Source organism: Octopus bimaculoides, chromosome 3, assembly GCF_046866305.1.
Source record: "Octopus bimaculoides isolate indiv1 chromosome 3, ASM4686630v1, whole genome shotgun sequence".
Lineage (NCBI taxonomy): Eukaryota > Metazoa > Mollusca > Cephalopoda > Octopoda > Octopodidae > Octopus > Octopus bimaculoides.
This window is the reverse complement of record NC_142930.1, coordinates 54,343,081-54,363,080: the sequence shown is the minus strand read 5'-3', so window position 1 is coordinate 54,363,080 and position 20,000 is coordinate 54,343,081. Positions and strand designations below refer to the sequence as shown.

The following is a 20,000-nucleotide window of genomic DNA, read 5'->3' as shown; positions in this document are numbered from 1 at the left end:
TACTTGTTTCAGTCATTTGACTGCGGCCATGCTGGGACTTATTCTTTGTGAGCCTAGTACTTATTCTATCGGTCTCTTTTTGGCGAACCGCTAAGTAACGGGGACGTAAATACACCAGCATCGGTTGTCAAGCGAAGTTGGGGGGACAAACACAGACACACAAACATATACACACACATACATATATATATATACAAATATACGACGAGCTTCTTTCAGTTTCCGTCTACCAAATCCACTCACAAGGCTTTGGTCGACCCGAGGCTATAGCAGAAGACACTTGCCCAAGGTGACGCGCAGTGGGACTGCACCCAGAACCATGTGGATGGTAAGCAAGCTTCTTTATTTCATAAATATTTGCCATAAAGGCATTACAAAGAGGGGACGAACAAGGACAGACAAACATAAAAGGGGTGAAGTAGCTGTATCGATTAAATATTTACAAATTTAAATACACAATAAAAATTATTTACAATGTTCTTACCACACAGCCACTCCTGCGCCTATATATATATATATATATATATATATATATATATATATATATATATATATATATATATATATATACACACAGACAGACAGGCAAACAGATAGATAGATAGATAGATAGATAGATAGATAGATAGATAGATAGATAGATAGATAGATAGATAGATAGATATCTTACAGCTTTCCCCCCCTGTTTAGTATCTATTTTTCTCTAGCTTCTTGTCTTTTCCTTTTTTACACTGATAGAACTGCACAAGTGTTTTCGTGAGAAAGTGATACTGTATAATCAATTTGATTCCAATCTACATAAAGTATATTAAATGTTATTAGCATATGCCCAGAAGTTTTAAACTCTTTCACCGTCGTTGTTTTCATATAAGAAAAACTACTATTGTTTTATATTCCGTACAAGTCAACAAGAAGATATTAACCTCAATATAATTGTTCAATCTGCTAGAAATAGCAACCAAATCTCTAAAACTTACACCCTGTCGTCCTAGAAAAAGATATATTCGTTAATGAGATTTTAGGTAGATTTTGAGTGAAATAAAGACAAAATGGTGACGGCCGATCATGGTCTTTTCAATGAGGTGTTTCCTAGGGCTAAACAGTAGCAATAACAACGGCTGTAGCAACTGCTTGCAGACGATAAAATACAATATATAACACTGACTTTGTAATACAAGGATTTTGCAAGAAAGAACTGTAGGGCTATGTTAGCAACCGAGGTGTTTGGTAGAGTTTATTGAAGTAATTGACTGGGGAGTGTTGGGTTTTGTTGAGCGTCAAGGTGAATGTTAGGAAAAAAAAAAGGTGGAGTTTAGGAAAGAAATGAGACAGGGAGGGGAGAATGAGAACAACAGGAGTTTGTTGAGGTAGGAGGAAGCGGAGAATGCGTAGAAATGAGAAAAAAGTAAAAAGAGGAAAATAATAATAATAATAAAAAGATAAGACAAGGAAATAAGATGAAATAAGAGTAGGAGTAGAAGGTGGATGATGAGGAGGAGGAGATTACGGTGGGAAGGAAAGCGAGAGAAGAAGGAAGAGAGGGAGTATGTAAGAAAAAAGTTTTGAGTTGGTGTGTAAGATAAGTAAGTGGTAGGCAGAGTGATGATGAGTAGAGAGGGGAAAAGAAAGACGGAAATGTGTAAGAAGGTAAACGATAAGCAGAGAGGTGTAGAAAGAGGAAGGGGAGGACTGTAAGTAAAATTGTGACGGTAGGGAAACAGATAGATAGAGAGAGAGAGAGAAGAGAGGAGGAGAGAGTATTTGAGAAATAATGATTTCCAAAGAAGAGGGAGAGGAGAAGGAGGAATGTGAGAAGACGCAAACCAGTTGGATGTGATGGGGGAGGGGAAGGAGGAAACAAAAAAGAAGGGGGTAGTGGGAAATTATCAAAAAACAAAAAGAAGTGTAAGAGGAATAAAGAAACGAACTTGTTGCTCGACCAAAAAGGAAAGGGGAAGAAGGAGGAGGTGGAAGAAGAGAAGAAAAATGGCTGCAGTAGAAGACTAGAAGTGATGGGGTTAGTGTTGTTGTTGTTATTGTTGTTGTAATAGTAATGATATATGTCATCGTTTTTTGTTGTTGCTGTTGCTGTTGTTTTTGTTGTTGTTGTTGTTGTGATGACGGTGGGGGTGGGTTAAGTTGGAAATGGAAAAAAGAAAACGAAAGGAACACAAAAAGAAAGAAGAAAAGACCTAAGACGAATTAGTAGTAGTAGTAGTAGTAGTAGTAGTAGTTGCAGCAGCAGCAGTAGTAGTAGTAGCAGTTTTTGTTGGTGGTGTTGTTGTTGTTGTTGTTGTGGCTGTTGTTGGTGTTGGTGGTGTTGGTGGTGATGGGGTAGTGATGAATTTGATGATGAAGAAGAAGAAGAAGAAGAAGAAGAAGAAGAAGAAGAAGAAGAAGAAGAAGAAGAAGAAGAAGAAATGGTAAACGAATTTGCTGGGAATGAGTTAACAGTGAGAGAAAGAAACAAACAATCTGAGTATTCATCACCACCCACTACCTTCTCCGCAATCATCATTACTACTAAAAACCCACAACACCATCTCTACCACCACCATCTTATCAAGTGTACTACTACTACTACTACTACTACTACTACTACTACTACTACTACTACTACTACTGCTGCTGCTGCTGCTGCTGCTGCTGCTACTACTAGCAATAGTAGTAGAAGTTGTAATATTCTTTTATATGTTTCAGTCATTTGTCTGTAGTCATACTGGAGCACCTCCTTGAACAAATCGACCCTAGGACTTTCCCGAGCGTTAAACTAATACATCCTTTTGTTGTTTACACCACCTGTCCTCCTCTGTTGTTTTTTTTTTCGTAAATTCTCCCATATATACTCTTTTACTCTTTTACTTGTTTCAGTCTTTTGACTGTGGCCATGCTGGAGCACCACCTTTAGTCGAGCAAATCGACCCCAGGACTTAGCCTAGTACTTATTCTATCGGTCTCTTTTGCCGAACCGACCGCTAAGTTACGGGGACATAAACACACCAGCATCGGTTGTCAAGCGATGTTGGGGGGACAAACACAGACACACAAACATATACATATATATATATACATATATACGACGGGCTTCTTTCAGTTTCTGTCTACCAAATCCACTCACAAGGTTTTGGTCGGCCCGAGGCTATAGTACAAGACACTTGCCCAAGATGCCACGCAGTGGGACTGAACCCGGGACCATGTGGTTGGTAAGCAAGCTACTTACCACACAGCCGCTCCTACATATATATATATACGAAGGATTTCTTTCAGTTTCCGTCGACGAAGTCCTTTCGCAAGGCTTTGGTCGGGCCCGCAGTGAGACTGAACCCGAAACCATGTGGTCGGGCACTCCTGCACCTAGTAGTAGTAGTAGTAGTAGCAGTAGTAGTAGTAGTAGTAGTAGTAGTAGTAGTAGTAGTAGTAGTAGAATTCACACGACTACACCCAGTAACAGAAAATAACTTCGTGCCAACAAGGGAACCTATAAGCGGTCTTCCGACAGGCTAGATATAGAAGCCAAATCTCATTCAAATCAGAATCTTACTACTTAAAAACGAAGGGATAATGTATTGAATAATGTAATCCTAAATACGCTGTGACTGAAAAATAAGACTGGATGGTTACGGATAGAACGCTTTTGATTATAGTTTTTTTTTTTTCTTTTTCTTTAACTGGCCCTGATAAACAGTAACAACATCAAACATATTATCACAAACCTCAATAGCAGTGTCCTCACACCACCATTGTCATAAACACTGTAAGGCGGCAGAATCGTTATCATGCCGGACGAAGTGTTTAGCGGTATTTCGTCTGTCTTCGCGTTCTGACTTCAAATGCCGCTAGGGTCGACTTAGCTTTTCGAGGTCGATAGACTAAGTGTTTTTTTTTTTCTCCACAACATCACACCTTCATAGCAATTAGACTGGAAGATTATAGCCGATTTTCAAATTGCTTTACTTCTTTTTAAAAAATGTATATCTTGCGAAGGAAAAAAACTAGATCCAGTACCAGTTACGCACTGGGGTCGATGTAATCGACTCGTTCCTTCCCCCAAAAATTCAGGCCTTGTGCCTATAGTAGAAAGGATTATCATAAACACTTGTCCGAAAATCGATGGAATTGTCACGGCTGGAATAGCTTTGTTTCTTAAGCAAGCACGATCAGGATTGACCGACGACTAAACAGCAACATACTTAATGCGTTGTCCGGTTGAACACCACCTACTGCCCTTGGATGACTTAAGCGGGCTTCACTCTACTGCACATTTCGAATAAAGTCTTCAGTTTATGGATAATATCCTTCTATTCTTCAAATCGTCTCAGAGACTTTGAAAAATAAAAGGTCATGGATGATGCTAGTCCCACTGCGTAGCGCTTTGTGCGAGTCTTCTCCGTTATAGCTCTGGGTCAATCAATGCTTTGTGAATACCTTTAATACATGAAAACTGTGAGGAAGCCCGTTTGGTATATGTGTGAGTGTTTGTGTTTCCCCATCACCATCTAACAACCGATATTGGTTTGCCTACGTCACCGTAATTTAGAATAAGTATCAAGCTTAAGAGTGGAGGCGCAATGGCACAGTGGTTAGGGCAGCGGACTCGCGGTCACAGGATCGTGGTTTCGATTCCCAGACCGGGCGTAGTGAGTGTTTATTGAGCGAAAACACCTAAAGCTCCACGAGGCTCCGGCAGGGGATGGGGGCGAACCCTGGTGTACTTTTCCACCACAACTTTCTCTCACTCTTACTTCCTGTTTCTGTTGTGCCTGTAATTCAAAGGGTCAGCCTTGTCACACTGTGTCACGCTGAATATCCCCGAGAACTACGTTAAGGGTACACGTGTCTGTGGAGTGCTCAGCCACTTGCACGTTAATTTCACGAGCAGGCTGTTCCATTGATGGGATCAACTGGAACCCTCGACGTCGTAAGCGACGGAGTGCCAACAACAACAACAAGCTTAAGAATAAGTACTGGGGTCGATTTATTATTTATAATTTAAGTGACCGCAAAAAAATTATGGGAATCTCACAGTTGAAATGTCTTCCATTTTAAGTCTGTTTTATTAAGGTTATTCCGAGGCTAAGCAATAGCAACAAAAATTACTCAAACGATTTGTTAGAAATAGCTGCCAAATCTATATCAAATTGGATCCTACCGGAACGCATTGGATAATGTAAGTCAGTGGGAACTGCACCATTCAACAACTAACTCTTGCTATCACCACCATCATCTTACCATTTATATCAGTGATTCTGAACCGTTTTATTGCCAATGGGCCCCTTTTGATTCCTATTTTATTCTGGTGGACCCTCGTAGCCATTCGCTGATTTAAAAATCCGGTTACACTCTTATAACTAAATATTCTTAGGAATTGTATTAAAAAAATTGTTAAAATATTTAGAGTATTGTAAAAGTATAACCAATTTATTGCCCATAAATTTTAACAACGAAATGTTATATGGGCCCCCCCAAATGATCACGTGGACTCCGGTTGAGAACCACTGATCTACATTACGAATCCACCTCAACACTGACGCCGACAATAAATTAAACAAAACTAACACACACACACACACACACTTTGCAACAGTCATCATCATCACTTTCAACATAGCGCCATCACAGTCACCGCTATCAATTCTAGTTCTATTACCATTGTTTATATACCGTCTTTGATATCGCCATTATCACACCACTTCTCTGAACTCAACATCAGCATTAGCATCTACAGCCGATGCATCACAAAAAATCATCACCAACAGCAGACAGCACAACAGCAATAAGAGTAACAATAAAACTATCATTATCTCATCATTTTCCAGCAGCATCAGTTACTCAATCGCCACCACCACTACCCTACCACTACGACCATAACTAAGAACACTGTCACCATCCTCTCATCACTACCACCATCACCAACATAACTATCATTATCTCACGAACACAGCTGATACAGCATTCATCGCCACAAAAAAAACCGTACCAGTAAAGGCAGCAACACATTCTCAAACAGGAAATAAATGCCTTTTCAAGACATTATTTTCATACTGTCGATTAGTTTCTTTTGCTGTCGGCTGCTTCTTACAAACAGGTGAGAGGAAATTTTCACCTTTAGTTACGGTTGTTAGAGTTCCGTCACAACATGAATGTCATTCTGGGACAAACTGGGACAAAGTTTCGGCTGTAACAGCCATTGCTACCGCTGCTATTATTACTAAGAATCAGAAAAACAACAGCAACACCATCGATAGAATCAACGGATCTAGTCTTTTTTCATTAGCAAAATGAGCCCCTTTTAATTTTGCTCAAATTGCTTTCAATTTTGGTGTATCGATACTACTCTGAATTTTGATTATGATCAATCAATTACTTTATCTCGTAAATTAAAGATTCTGATGTTATTTGGAATTAAAGCTTGGAAATCTTAGCCAATTAACAGACAGCGAGGCATTAACAGCTTGTTACCATGAAAACCGCATATATATATATATATATATATATATATATGTGTGTGTGTGTGTGTGTGTGTGTGTGTGTGTGTGTGTGCGTGTGTGTGCGTGCGCGTGTGCACGTATGTATGTATCTATCCGTCTATCTATCTATCTATCTATCTATCTATCTATCTATCTATCTATCTATCTATCTATCTATTTATCTATCTATCTATCTATCTATCTATCGATGTGTGTATGTGTGTGTGTGTGTGTGTGTGTGTGTGTGTGTGTGTGCGCGCGCGCGTGTATATGTGTGTATACGACGCGCTTCCACACAATTTCTGTTCACCAAATTCACTCATAAAGCATTGGTCGCAGTTATAGTAGAAAGAATGTAACACGTTGTTGGATTGAACCATACCCACACAGCCATGCCTACACCTACAACGTAATGTGTAACAGATATTTAGAGCAATTAAACTATAGGTCTAAACCATCGATCTGAAATTTTAAACAGATGTAAATATACGCTGCATGCTTTTCGTATAACATAATTTAGGGCTTGTTTTGACATATTTCACAGTTTATTGACCAATCATCATACGACATCTACCAACTCATTGTTTTACCTGCGAATGGAATTTATAACAAATCGCTGTTTAAATCAAACACAGACAATAAGTTAGACGCAATGGCTAGACTAATTTTCATACAGCGCTTTTTTTTTTCCGCGATGTAATCAAATGATTAATGAATGAATATTTATGAAGAACATAACTTGCTGTGCATAAATATTTCAATGATGAAAACAACTTCAGACAACATAAATAACAAAAGAAGAGTTAATATGCTTAACGCGTAGAGAAATAGATATATCTTTAACATTTTATCAAAAGGAAAGGAGAGAAAGTGAGGTAAAGGGAACGAAAATAAAATAAATGGAATAAAGAACGAAAAATAAAGCTTTTGTTTTATGTGTGTGCGTATGTGTGCGTCTGTGTAGGTAGGAAAAGAAACAGAAACAGCCTGCTCGTGAAATTAACGTGCAAGTGGCTGAGCACTCCACAGACACGTGTACCCTTAACGTAGTTCTCGGGGATATTCAGCGTGACACAGAGTGTGACAAGGCTAGCCCTTTGAAATACAGGTACAACAGAAATAGGAAGAAAGAGTGAGAAAAAGTTGTAGTGAAAGAGTACAGCAGGGTTCGCCACCATCCCCTGCCGGAGCCTCGTGGAACTTTAGGTGTTTTCGCTCAATAAACACTCACAATGCCCGGTCTGGGAATCGAAACCGCGATCCTACGACCGCGAGTCCGCTGCCCTAATCGCTGGGCCATTGTGCCTCCACTGTAGATAGGTAGGTAGATACATATACTAGTTATATATACTTAAATATTTATTTGTGTGTGTGTGTGTGTGTGTGTGTGTGTGTGTGTGTGTGTGTGTGTGTGTGTATAGGTGTGTGTATGTACTAGGTGACTCAAAAGCCTCTTTGGTATTAAACACTATCGAGTCCTAAAGAAAAACAAATTGTATTTAATTACATTCAGAGAAATATATACATGCATACATATATACATACGTACATACATACATACGTACATACATACATACATACATACATACATACATACATACATACATATACACACGAATAGCCAGATTAATACCTCCCACTTTGAAGGATATGCATTTGCAATCCAGGAACAGGAAATATCAAGCAACTACGTGGATGCACAAAAGGGATAGAGATGCGGGAAAAGCCGTATAATGTGACAAGCGATACAGACTTTGTTGAGTTCACACTGAAGATATCACGCACATCATAAGCAGTTGTCCGAAAATGTCATCGCGGTTTTATCTACCGATGAGATACGACCTTGTAGCTAGGACACTCGATAATGAAATCCGTCGGAAGCACAAAGAAATAAAAACCCACAATATGGTAGAAGCCATAGCTACTGATAATAAAAAAGAATACTGGTGGAACGTACCAGTGAAAACCTCAGTAAAATGTAAGCACAATACACCTGATATAATGATTTGGGATAGAGAAGAGAAACTGTGCACAGTTGTGGAAATCGGCTGCGCAGCGGATGTCAACATAAAGCTGAAGATCAGTGAAAAAGAGAATACCTACATATAAATCTACAGTTACTCTATCCAGACTACGAGTTCAGGTTTATACCTGTAATTATTGGGACCTTGGGATATGTAAGACACTGCCTAAATACCAATCTTGAGAAATTAGGCTTCTCAAAACCAGAAAGGAGAAAGCTAATTCGAAGACTACAGATCCAACCATTACTGGAACGGTAAAAATCTGTAAAACGTTCCAGAAGTTTATCATTTAAATATATATGAGCATGTCTGTCTAGACATGCAACTACATGCTTGAGAATACATACATAATACATACAAATCTGCACATACATACATACATACATACATACATACATACAAACAAGCAAAAATACCCTGTTGTTGGTGTTGAAATTCCAATGAAGGAATCTTGGATCTAGGTGAGAAACCGGTTCTTTCTCTATTGGCAAGAAATCTTGAAATAAACTGAATAATGACATACATACATACATACATACATACATACAAAACCGATTATAACAGTGACTCGATCAATTCCCAGCGATGTCTGAAGAAGGAATTTTTATATTCCGAAATATATTATATCAGACTATGAATAAGTAGATTATAACAATTATTATAGTCCACTCAGCATTGTTGTGCCATTCAAGACACGTTATATTTCACAAAAAATACACAATGCTTCAAAGGAACTACAATACTCTCCTATGCATAGATAGATAGATAGATAGATAGATAACTTTCTTTTATTAGCCACACAGGGCTGCACACAGAGGGGACAAATACAACTGTAGAGCTTTTCTTTAAGAAAAAAAAAAAATCCGATCAAAAGGGATCGGTAGGGGCAAAAAAAAAATGGGGGTATCGTATATCACAGAGAATGTCAATTGTGTAAAATGGGGTAACATTAGGTTTATCCATGGAGAGAAAAGCCTACGGAAAAGACCATGGTAACCTCAGCAGGGAATAGACACATGAGAGCGAAGTGCACTCTCTCTCTCTTTTAAAAAAAAATTTTTTTTTTTTCGATTTATAGGATCATGCTCAAAGAGGTATCGTCACTCGCACGCACCATCTTTGCTACATTCACCCACCTTTTAATGAAACTTTCACGAGACAAAAACTGTCTCTCTAGTCTCACCTTCCTTTTCAAGTGATACTTGAAAAAGTTGATGAGCGATTGGCCAGAGAGGTAAGTTTTCGTCTCTAATCCTTTCGCTCGGGTCCACCACACACATTCTTTCACCATGGCCACCAGTATGATGAACACTGCCTTGCCTTCCCTGTTGAGGGACTGTAGTGGAGCAATTTGCACAATAGACTCGGCTGACAGGCGGACTCGTCCCACACGTGACAGCAGCCGTTCGGCATAAGCCCACAGGTCGGAAATCTTTGGACACTGCACGAGTGCGTGCAGAACGGTTTCGTCGCTCTGACCGCATCTCGGGCATGTCGGTCCGGTGTGTCTCGAACCGTGTCTGTAAAGCTTATCCCGAACGGGTAATGCTTCTCGATAGCACTGCCAGGCCAGGGATCTCTGGTGGTTGTCCATAGGTCCCGGCCCGAAAGTTGTCCTGAACAGCCGGGTCAGGTGTTCCTCGTCGACGCCCAGATTCTGCCCGAGATCGTCGTTGCACCTCCCCTCCACTAATCCTCTATAGAACGCTTTTGTGGGATCAAAGTTGCACAAGATTGGTCCCGGACGGCAGAGTTGTCAATTGTGTAAAATGGGGTAACATTAGGTTTAATCCACGACTGCAGTTCGGCTAAGGAGACGAGCTGCGGGAAAGCGCGCCGCACAAACGGCGACCACACCTGTTCACCGTCGTCTAGGAAGCGCCGGAGATGTCGCAGTCTCAGTGCATATCTGCGCATCATCAACCACGGCATACCCAGCCCTCCATTTAGCGGCTGTTGACAGCAAATGGATCGCCTAACCATCGGAACGCTTCCCTTCCACAAGAAGCGGAAGAGTATGCGTTCCAGTTTGGTGATGGTAGGGTCGGGACAAGGCACGACAGTCAGACGGTATTCGATGACGGATGCAATGTACGCGTTCGCCACCTCCGCCCGACCTTTTAGGGATAACTTCCTCTCGGCCCATTGCCGGGTGAGAGTGACCACCCTAGTCGTTATTTCGCCCCAGTTCTTCTCCATTTGGAGGTCCGGACCGAACCAGACTCCGAGCAATTTAACCGGTCCGTCTGTCCAGCGTCCCACAGTGGAGACGCTGTTAGACGGCATGGGCTTGCTTCTCCAGGTGCCGAGCCGCAAGCCCACTGACTTATCCCGGTTAATTTTTGCTCCCGTTACCGCTTCGTATTCTTTTAGTCTCTCGCCGACCAGCTCGATGTGCTTTTGGCTCGACACTATGACGGTGACGTCGTCCGCGTATGCAGACACGCTCGTCCCACATCCCAGCTCTCGTGGGATGCCCCTCAGCGTCGCCAGCTTCCGCAGTAGAGGCTCAAGAGTCAATACATACAGAAGGGCCGAGAGGGGGCATCCTTGACGAACCGAACGCATGATGCCGAAAGGTCTGGATAGATGACCGTTTACGCGAACTACCGAGCGGATGCCGCTGTATAAGGCAGCGATCCAACCGCTATGAGGACGGCTTCCAAGTAGTGATGGTCTACCCTATCGAAAGCTTTTGATTGATCCAAATTGATCAGCGCCCTACCCATGCCAGGTTCCTTAACTACCCTGTCCATGATGTAGCGGATCAGATGGAGGTTATCATGGATACTCCTACCCGGCACGGCGCACGTCTGCGCCCTGTCGACTAGTTTCTCGATGACAAGCGCCAACCTCTCGGCTAACACTTTGGCCAAAATTTTCAAATCTGCGTTGAGCAGAGTGATGGGCCGAAAATTATCTATGATGTTCCCCTTGTTTGGGTCTTTCTTTAGTAGTGCCACTGCTCCTCGCTTTACAAAGACGGGGATGCTCTCGTTTTGCTGCCAGTTGCAGTAGACAGCTGCCAAGACGCCTCCAAACAAGTCTGGCATATGACAATAAAGTTCGTAGGGCAGACCATCCAAGCCTGGCGACTTGTCTCCCTTACAGCCTGCCATCGCATCCCGTACGTCCGCGGCTGTGATGGGTCTTTCACAACACTCCGCCTCTCTTGCTGAGAGTCGTGGCAGGCCATGCAGGTAGGCACTAAAGTCTACTCTGCGTTCTGACCCACCAGTTGTCCCGAACAGTCGGGCAAAGTGCTGTTGAAAGGCCTCGCACATCCTTTCAGGCTCGAGTAATTCGCGCCCTTCTTCATCTGTCAGAAACCTAATGGTGGCTCTGTTGCCTCGTTGCGCCTCCGCTACTCGGGCCTCTCGGGCCGCTCCAACTCCCTCGTCCCTCAGAGCACGCATCCTAGCTCTGACAACGCATCCTTCGTGTTTGGCGTTGAAATGTTGGTCGAGGGCCAACCTCGCTGCCACTACGTTGGACGCGATGCCAGTACTAAGTGTCTCTTCTAATTTCTTAACTAGGTCTCCCTCTATTCTATTTCGGTCTAACGCTAGGGCCTTACTGTACCTAACCGATTCTGACTTGATTGCTTTTTTGAGGGCATACCACCATCTGTTGTTGATGATGGCACCCGTTAATGCTCTCTTAACTAAAGTGCTAATCCGGTCCCTGTAAGCCTGGCGTGCAGTGAACGACGCGTTCAGCTTCCAGTAACCGGGACCCTGTCTATGTGTCTTATCTAAGTCAAGCGTACAAGTGACAAATTTGTGGTCTGTGTAGCTGACTATGTGGGATTGTGGACAACCTACTCTATCCTTACCCAGATTGGTTTCGGCCATGACTAGATATGACTAGCACCACCTGGAAAAGTCTTTTAGTTAATTATTTCGGGACACCACAGACCACTCGAGTAGAGAGTTGTTAAGACGTATCCAGGTTTAGGTGGTTTATCCGGTATTTCCTGGAGGAATTTGTCCAGGTACCGTTTCAAAGTTGTGGGGTCTTTTTCTACTTTAATTTCCTTTAGGATAACATTGAAAATCAATGCACTAGGACATATAGTATTCAGTTAGGACAGTAATCCACGGCATTCATAGATTAGGATCGGGCCTCTAGCAATGTGGGAGGCCCTCGAGCAACTGTCCAGTGTGTTCGTGCTATAAAACGGCAATGTAAAGAATATTATTTTACTTTTCAAGTATTGTACTGAAACATTTCTCACGAACTCCAAGTAGATAACCTTTGTTATAGTTGTACCGAACAATGTAGATTATAATAGATGTCATGTTGTGTAGCCCTACTCAAACAGTAATTGTCGGCGATTGAAAGCAAGAAGACTTCCGTAACCCATACGCAAGTTTCTCAGTATCATTTGCTATAGAATCACTGGTGTGTTCACACATTACCAAGTCTCACACATTTATATTCGTTACATCATTTCTGAACCATTAACAAATGAAAAAAATTCCGCTAATATTTTATAGGCGTTGGTGCGGTTGTGTGATTAAGATGCTAGCTTCCCAATCATATGGCCTTCGGCCCAGACCTACTGTGCATCACCTTAGGCGAATGTCTTCTATTACAACTCTGAGCCGACAAAGCTTTGGGTGTGGGTTTGGTAGACGGAAATTGAAAGAAGCCCATCATACATGAGTGTGTGTGTGTGTGTGTGCGTGCGCTCTGTGCGTATGCGTGTATCTTTGTGTTTGTGTTTGTCCACCGCCACTGCTTAATAACCAATACTGGTTTGTTTACGATCCTGTGACTTAGCGGTTCGGCAGTAGAATAAGTAGTAGGCTTTAAAAATAAAATAAGTACTGGGGTCGATTTGGTCGACTAAAATCCACCAGGGTGGTGCCCCAGCATGGCCGCAATCCAATGACTGAAACAAGTAAAATATAAAAGATAAAAGTTTAGATTCCCCTAAATTTTAGACACCTTGGAATTTAGATAGCACCTTTGATGTCTGGTATATTAAACTATGTGATTTTTGTTGAAAATGAACGTTTGCAGATGGTTGTTTCAGTGATACTGAACTGCCTATCAGATATTCCAAAGGAGTTTTTAGGTTTGAAAGTTTTTGAGAATGATGACATCGCTTGAAGTGGGTTCCGATATATTTCTTGTTTCCATATTCTCTGTACTCGTTACGATTCAGTTGTTATATCCTGCCATTTTGAAGATAATGGAAAATATCTTTTGATGACATCCTCCCCCCTGAAATATATAAAACAATATGTGACGGCATGCATTGATGTATGCATACTGTATATATATAAATGCACGCGCGCATGTGTGTATCAAACGATATTCACAAAATAGTTTGTTGTTGTTGGCACTCCGTCGCTTACGACGTTGAAGGTTCCAGTTGATCCGATCAACGGTACAGCCTGCTCGTGAAATTAACGTGCAAGTGGCTGAGCACTCCACAGACACGTGTACCCTTAACGTAGTTCTCGGGGATATTCAGCGTGACACAGTGTGACAAGGCTGGCCCCTTTGAAATACAGGCACAAGAGAAACAGGAAGAAAGAGTGAGAGAAAGTTGTGGTGAAAGAGTACAGCAGGGTTCGCCATCATCCCCTACCGGAGCCTCGTGGGGCTTTAGGTGTTTTCGCTCAATAAACACTCACAACGCCCGGTCTGGGAATCGAAACAGGATCCTATGACCGCGAGTCCGCTGCCCTGACCACTGGGCCATTGCGCCTCCACATCACAAAATAGTAAAAGTAGGTTTTAAAAGATGTATGAAAAGACGTCGATGGCTGCCGAACAATTGAAGAAAATCTTGAAGCAGCAACAGTCCCAGTACGAAGTGGCTCAAATGCGACTGATCAAAACATTGAGTAAGCAAATAACAGCTCAGTGATCAAGTCACAGATTCAGTGTCCATCGACACAATTACAAACAGCAAGCATCACGGAGTTCTGTTATGATCCTGATACAAGTACATTTTTCGTCTGGTGGTTCAAAGGATACGAAGGTATTTTAAAAATCTGAACTGAAGCACATAGGAGATGCATTGAAAGTAAGGTTACTCATAAAAAAAAAAACTTGACCTCTAAGATATTGTAACACCTCTCTGTGACATTCGTCGGTCTCGAAAGACCATGGATCTGCTTGTAGAGAATTTTGTCAGCTGAAAGTGGCAGTGCAGCGTTCGCTGTGGCTGTACAGACCCACACAGGAATGGCAGGCTTACATGCAGTGATTGCGACTAACACATACTCACACATACAAATACACATACAAATAAAAATACACAAGCACACACACGAAACCTGTTGTGAATACATGACAGGGTGGACGATAAAGCAAATGTTAAGCTTGCCGTGTGGGCCTAAGTGGACATGGTACGCACTTAACTAATTAAATAGAGCAGAAACGAACGATGATTAGAATAGCTGGAAGAAGAAAATAGGGCCGTGGGTGGGAGAGGAAATGTGTTGTTACCACATGTTCACTCTGTCTGTCTGCCCACAAACTTCTTCCCACTAACCACGATTTGCTCACTCACACATAGACTCACTCACTCACTCCTACCATCTATTAATATCCCCTCATTAAAGGCGGCGGCGGTCGGGCAGCGTTGTTATCGCGCCGAACAAAAATACTTAGCGGCATTTCTTCTGAGTTTTACATTCTGAGTTCAAATCCCGCCGAGGTCGACTTTGCCCTTTCATACCATTCGAGAGCCGATAAAAGCACTGGGATGGATGTAATCAACAAACCCCCGCCTACCCAAAACTTCAAACTCCGTGCCTATAAGTAGCTAGAATTATTCTCTTACTGCACATATTCTTAATATATTATTTGCCCGCTCGTTCATCGTTTGCTCTTTCACTCATACTCATTCTTTCTGTCTCCATCGTCTTTTCTTCTTCTTCTTCTTCTTCTTCTTCTTCTTCTTCTTCTTCTTCTTCCCTTCACCCTCTCCCTCGCCTCTCTCTCTCTCTCTCTCTCTCTCTCTCTCTCTCTGGATGTTTTCACTCTAATATTCACCCCCTCACTTATATGCTGACTCATTATCCTCACCTCTCGCTTGCTTTCACTCGTTTTCTCTTTGCTGTCTTTTCCTTCACTCACATCCACTGTGACACTTAGTAACTTATTCCCATTCACATACAGACTTATTCACTCACAGACTATATTCGAATGGATCACTCATAATTTTCATCCTTCACTCAACTCAACTTCATTTACTCACTTACTCACCTGCACACACACTTACTCAAACTTTACTAATATACTCCCTCTTAACTTATTCACGTTTACTCACACACATGAATACATACATACTTACATGGATTCATACATACAAAGAGACTTACACACACACACACACATGCACGCACACACTCATGTATATACACTCATTCACGGTCATTCACACAAAAAGCACACATCCACGTTCACTTACGTGTGTGCGTATTTACACATTTACATATAATCACACACATACACACATATTCACATATATACAAACACAAACCTATACAGAAGCGTACGCACATTTATGTCTCACTCACTCACTCACTCACTCGTTCACTCACTAACTCGCTCGCTCACTCACTCACTAGCTCGATCTCTCACTCAGTCAGTCAGCACCCCCATTTCCTCGACAGCAGTAGTAAAAATCTGAAAGTGTGTCACTAGGCCAGTTCACACGCTTCTCACTACTAGTTGCGCCGGTCTGAGGGCTGATCTCTCTCTCTCTCTCTCCCCGCCTCTCTCTCCCCCCATCTCTCTCCCCCATCTCTCCCCCTCTCCCCCCTCTCTCTCTCCCCCCTCTCTCTCTCCCCCCTCTCTCTCTCTCTTTCACGCACACACACGTATCTAGATTCACGTAGATTCACAGAGACGCACACATAGAACAGATAGTTGTATATATACACATACACAGACAAATATACATGCGCGCATACACATTTACAGATACAAACGCGGGTACAGACATTCACGTACATACACGAACAGAAAGATGTTGGCAAACATACACATACACAAAACACACAAAACACACACACACACACACACACACACACACACACACGCACACTTACACAGACGGAACCTTCTTTACGTACAGTGAGAAACTCACACCGCGGATAACCAGTTCACACAAACGTACATATATCTACAGATATTTATACACAAACAAGCGCTGATATATACTCAAATATACAAAACTACAATCTCACATAAAATTAATTTATATACATACACACACACACAATATATATATATATATATATATATATATATATATATATATATATATATACATACACTCTCACAAATGGTATTATATTGTCACATGCAGAAACACGCTAATATAAAAGGCGAATGTGCAACTACAGATCGAAAGCAATTACCCACACATACTGTCAAACGTAGCGACATATACACGGGTTCTAACCTTACCTTATATATATATTTTTTATATATAGTAATAGTAAGACAACAGGATAACACTGTTAGTAGGAATGGATTAGTAAGGTAAAGGAGGTGGGGGTGAAATACTGTAACTGAATAAATTAAGAGAAGTTAAAAGGATTTAAAAGCAAGATGTGAAAAGGTGAAACAATTTATTTATTACTCTCTTTTACTCTTTTACTTGTTTCAGTCTTTTGACTGTGGCCATGCTGGAGCACCGCCTTTAGTCGAGCAAATCGACCCCCAGGACTTATTCTTTGGAAGCCTAGTACTTATTCTATCGGTCTCTTTTGCCGAACCGCTAAGTTACGGGGACATAAACACACCGCCATCGGTTGTCAAGCGATGTTGTCGGGACAAACACAGACACACTAACACACAAACATACATATATATACATATATACGACAGGTTTCTTTCAGTTTCCATCTACCAAATCCACTCACAAGGCTTTGGTCGGCCCGAGGCTATAGTAGAAGACACTTGCCCAAGGTGCCACGCAGTGGGACTGAACCCGGAACCATGTGGTTGGTAAGCAAGCTACTTACCACACAGCCACTTTTTTTAGAAAATCTGAAAGAATCTCCAAAATTCGTGCGCGGATGTGGTTGTATGGCTAGGAGCTCGCTTCTCAACCACATGGGTCTGGGTTCAGTCCCACTGCGTGGCACCTTAGGCAAGTGTCTTCTACTATAGCCTCGGGCCGATCAAAGCCTTGTGAGTGGATTTGGTGGACAGAAACTGAAAGATGTATGTGTGTGTCTTTGTGTCTGTGTTTGTACCCCACCAAAACCACCACAACCACCACCACCGTTTGACAACCGGTGCTGATGTGTTTACGTACCCGTAAGATAGCGGTTCGACAAAACAACCGTTAGAATAAGTACCAGGCCTTAAAAAACGTACTGGGGTCGATTCTTTCATCTAAAAGCCTTCAAGCCAATGTTCCAGCATGGCCGCAGTCTAATGAATGAATCAAGTAAAAGATAAAAGATAACACCCAAAAATGTCTTTTAAAGCTTAAAAACCTCACCTTCACCTTTTCACCTGTCTTGTCTTGTTCTTAATTGCTTCTAATTTCTTTTAACTTTTCTTAACTAATTCAGTTAAAGTATCTCATCTTCCTACGAACGGCGTTACCCTGTTGCCTTATACTATAACCATGTTGCCTTAGATACACCAGCACATTATATTTCATATATGTACACACAGACTTAGCTGTGTGGTAAGAAGTTTGCTTCTCAGCCACACGTTTCCTGGTTCAGTATCAGTGCGTGGCACCAAGGGCAAGTGTACCTACGTGCGTGTGTCAGTCTGCCTGTCTATCCGTGAGTGGATTTGGTAGACGGAAACTGAAAGAAGCTCGTAGTATATATGTATATATATGTATGTATGTGTGTATGTTTGTGTGTCTGTGTTTGTCCCCCTAGCATCGCTTGACAATCGATGGTGGTGTGTTTATGTCCCAGTAACTTAACAGTTCGGTAAAAGAGACCGATAGAATAAGTACTAGGCTTCCAAAGAATAAGTCCTGGGGTCGATTTGCTCGACTAAAAGGTGGTGCTCCAGCATGGCCGCAGTCAAATGACTGAAACAAGTAAAAGTGAGTAATATATTTATTACAACTATACGAATAAGAAATTTCTTATATTTCCTTTTATTGTAATTTACAAAATATTCTATTTTGAAAATTAATATTCATTTTACTAATTTGTGCATACACCATAAAATTTTAAAAAGAAACTAAATCATAATTGTTGTACCAACGTAATAAAATAACCCGATATTACTCGAAGTGGATTGTCAATATGGCCGCAAACATTCTAGTTAATTCATGTATTTGATTTGTTCAGTCAGATTTAACGTTGCTCTTTTACTCATAAATGTGCGCGTGTCCTCGTGTTAAAAAAAAGTAGTATTGTACCGATATCTTAAATTAAATAGAGAGAGCTCACATACGTATCGCATATGAGAAATGTTGAGCGACAATTCTTGCGGCTCTTTACGTTCTGAGTTCATATTCTGCCAAGGTTGATTTTGCTTGTCTTCCTTTCAGGTCATTAAAATAAATAATCAATAAATAATATAAATCAGCTAGCCAGCCGCCTTCCGTACAAAATTTCAGGTCCTTTGCCTATACTAGCGAGGATTAGTGCAATTATAGCGCACTGTACAGAAATATTCAGTACAGATTTCTAATACAAGTATAGGGTCACAAATTTAGGATTAGATTGGTCCTAGCACATCACCTGCTATTTATTTTATCGATATTTGAAGATGAAAAGTAAGCATATCATTTGCAGAATTTGAACTCAGAACGTAAAGGTAGTTGCCTAAAAATTGCAAAGCATTTTGTATAGCACTCTGCCGATTTTGCCAAATCTATAAATTACATAGGAACAGACATGTTATTACAGATGCCATATGTAGCAGCATGTTCTGTCAAACTAAACAATAGCTTATGTTCTCCCATTTTAAAAGGCAGTGCAATCATACAAGCAAATACATATATACTTATATAGAAATAAAGATATCATATGTAACGTATTATATATAAATTCAAATGGCGTTTAAAATTTACGACTGCTGTTTCGGTAGAATTTTATTTATGTAATGCAATGACAAAAGATTACCTTACAGTATTTACTAATACCATGAGCTGCAGGAATTCTGCCCTCTTCAGTGATAGCGACGCTTATATCACCGTCTCTAGTACTTGTAACCCTAACACATGTGACTGCGGTGATGTCCTTTCCCAGTTCCATACTAATAACGATAACACCTCTGGTTATATGAACCAACATAGAAAAGGGATTAATTTTAAGCCCACCGCTAGTGAGAAAACCTGTAATTGATGGGTCTCTCAACTGTCCGTTAGATGTACTTTGTTTATGCTTGAATGTCGCACATAAACGCCGGGTAATAGCCCCGCGTTCCCTCCGGGCTAGGGGCTGCATTGGCGACACAGTTAATTTCAAGCACCGCTACCGAGCCTACTTGAAATGATTCTCAAATAGAGACTCCAAAGTCTTTACTTCCCTAGCTACATATATACATC

At 41.3% G+C, this 20,000-nt stretch overlaps 1 long non-coding RNA gene across 3 annotated transcripts in view; it reads left to right on the top strand.

Moving 5' to 3' along the window:
- Positions 1-957: 957 nt before the first annotated feature.
- Positions 958-20,000, top strand: part of LOC149136541 (uncharacterized) — a 43,310-nt gene continuing 24,267 nt past the window's right edge. For 2 of the 3 annotated variants that reach the window (XR_016241048.1, XR_016241050.1), the window contains exon 1: positions 958-2,017. This is a non-coding gene — a long non-coding RNA (uncharacterized LOC149136541). The remainder of the gene's footprint in view (positions 2,018-20,000) is intronic. The other variant, XR_016241046.1, reaches the window with a different exon arrangement.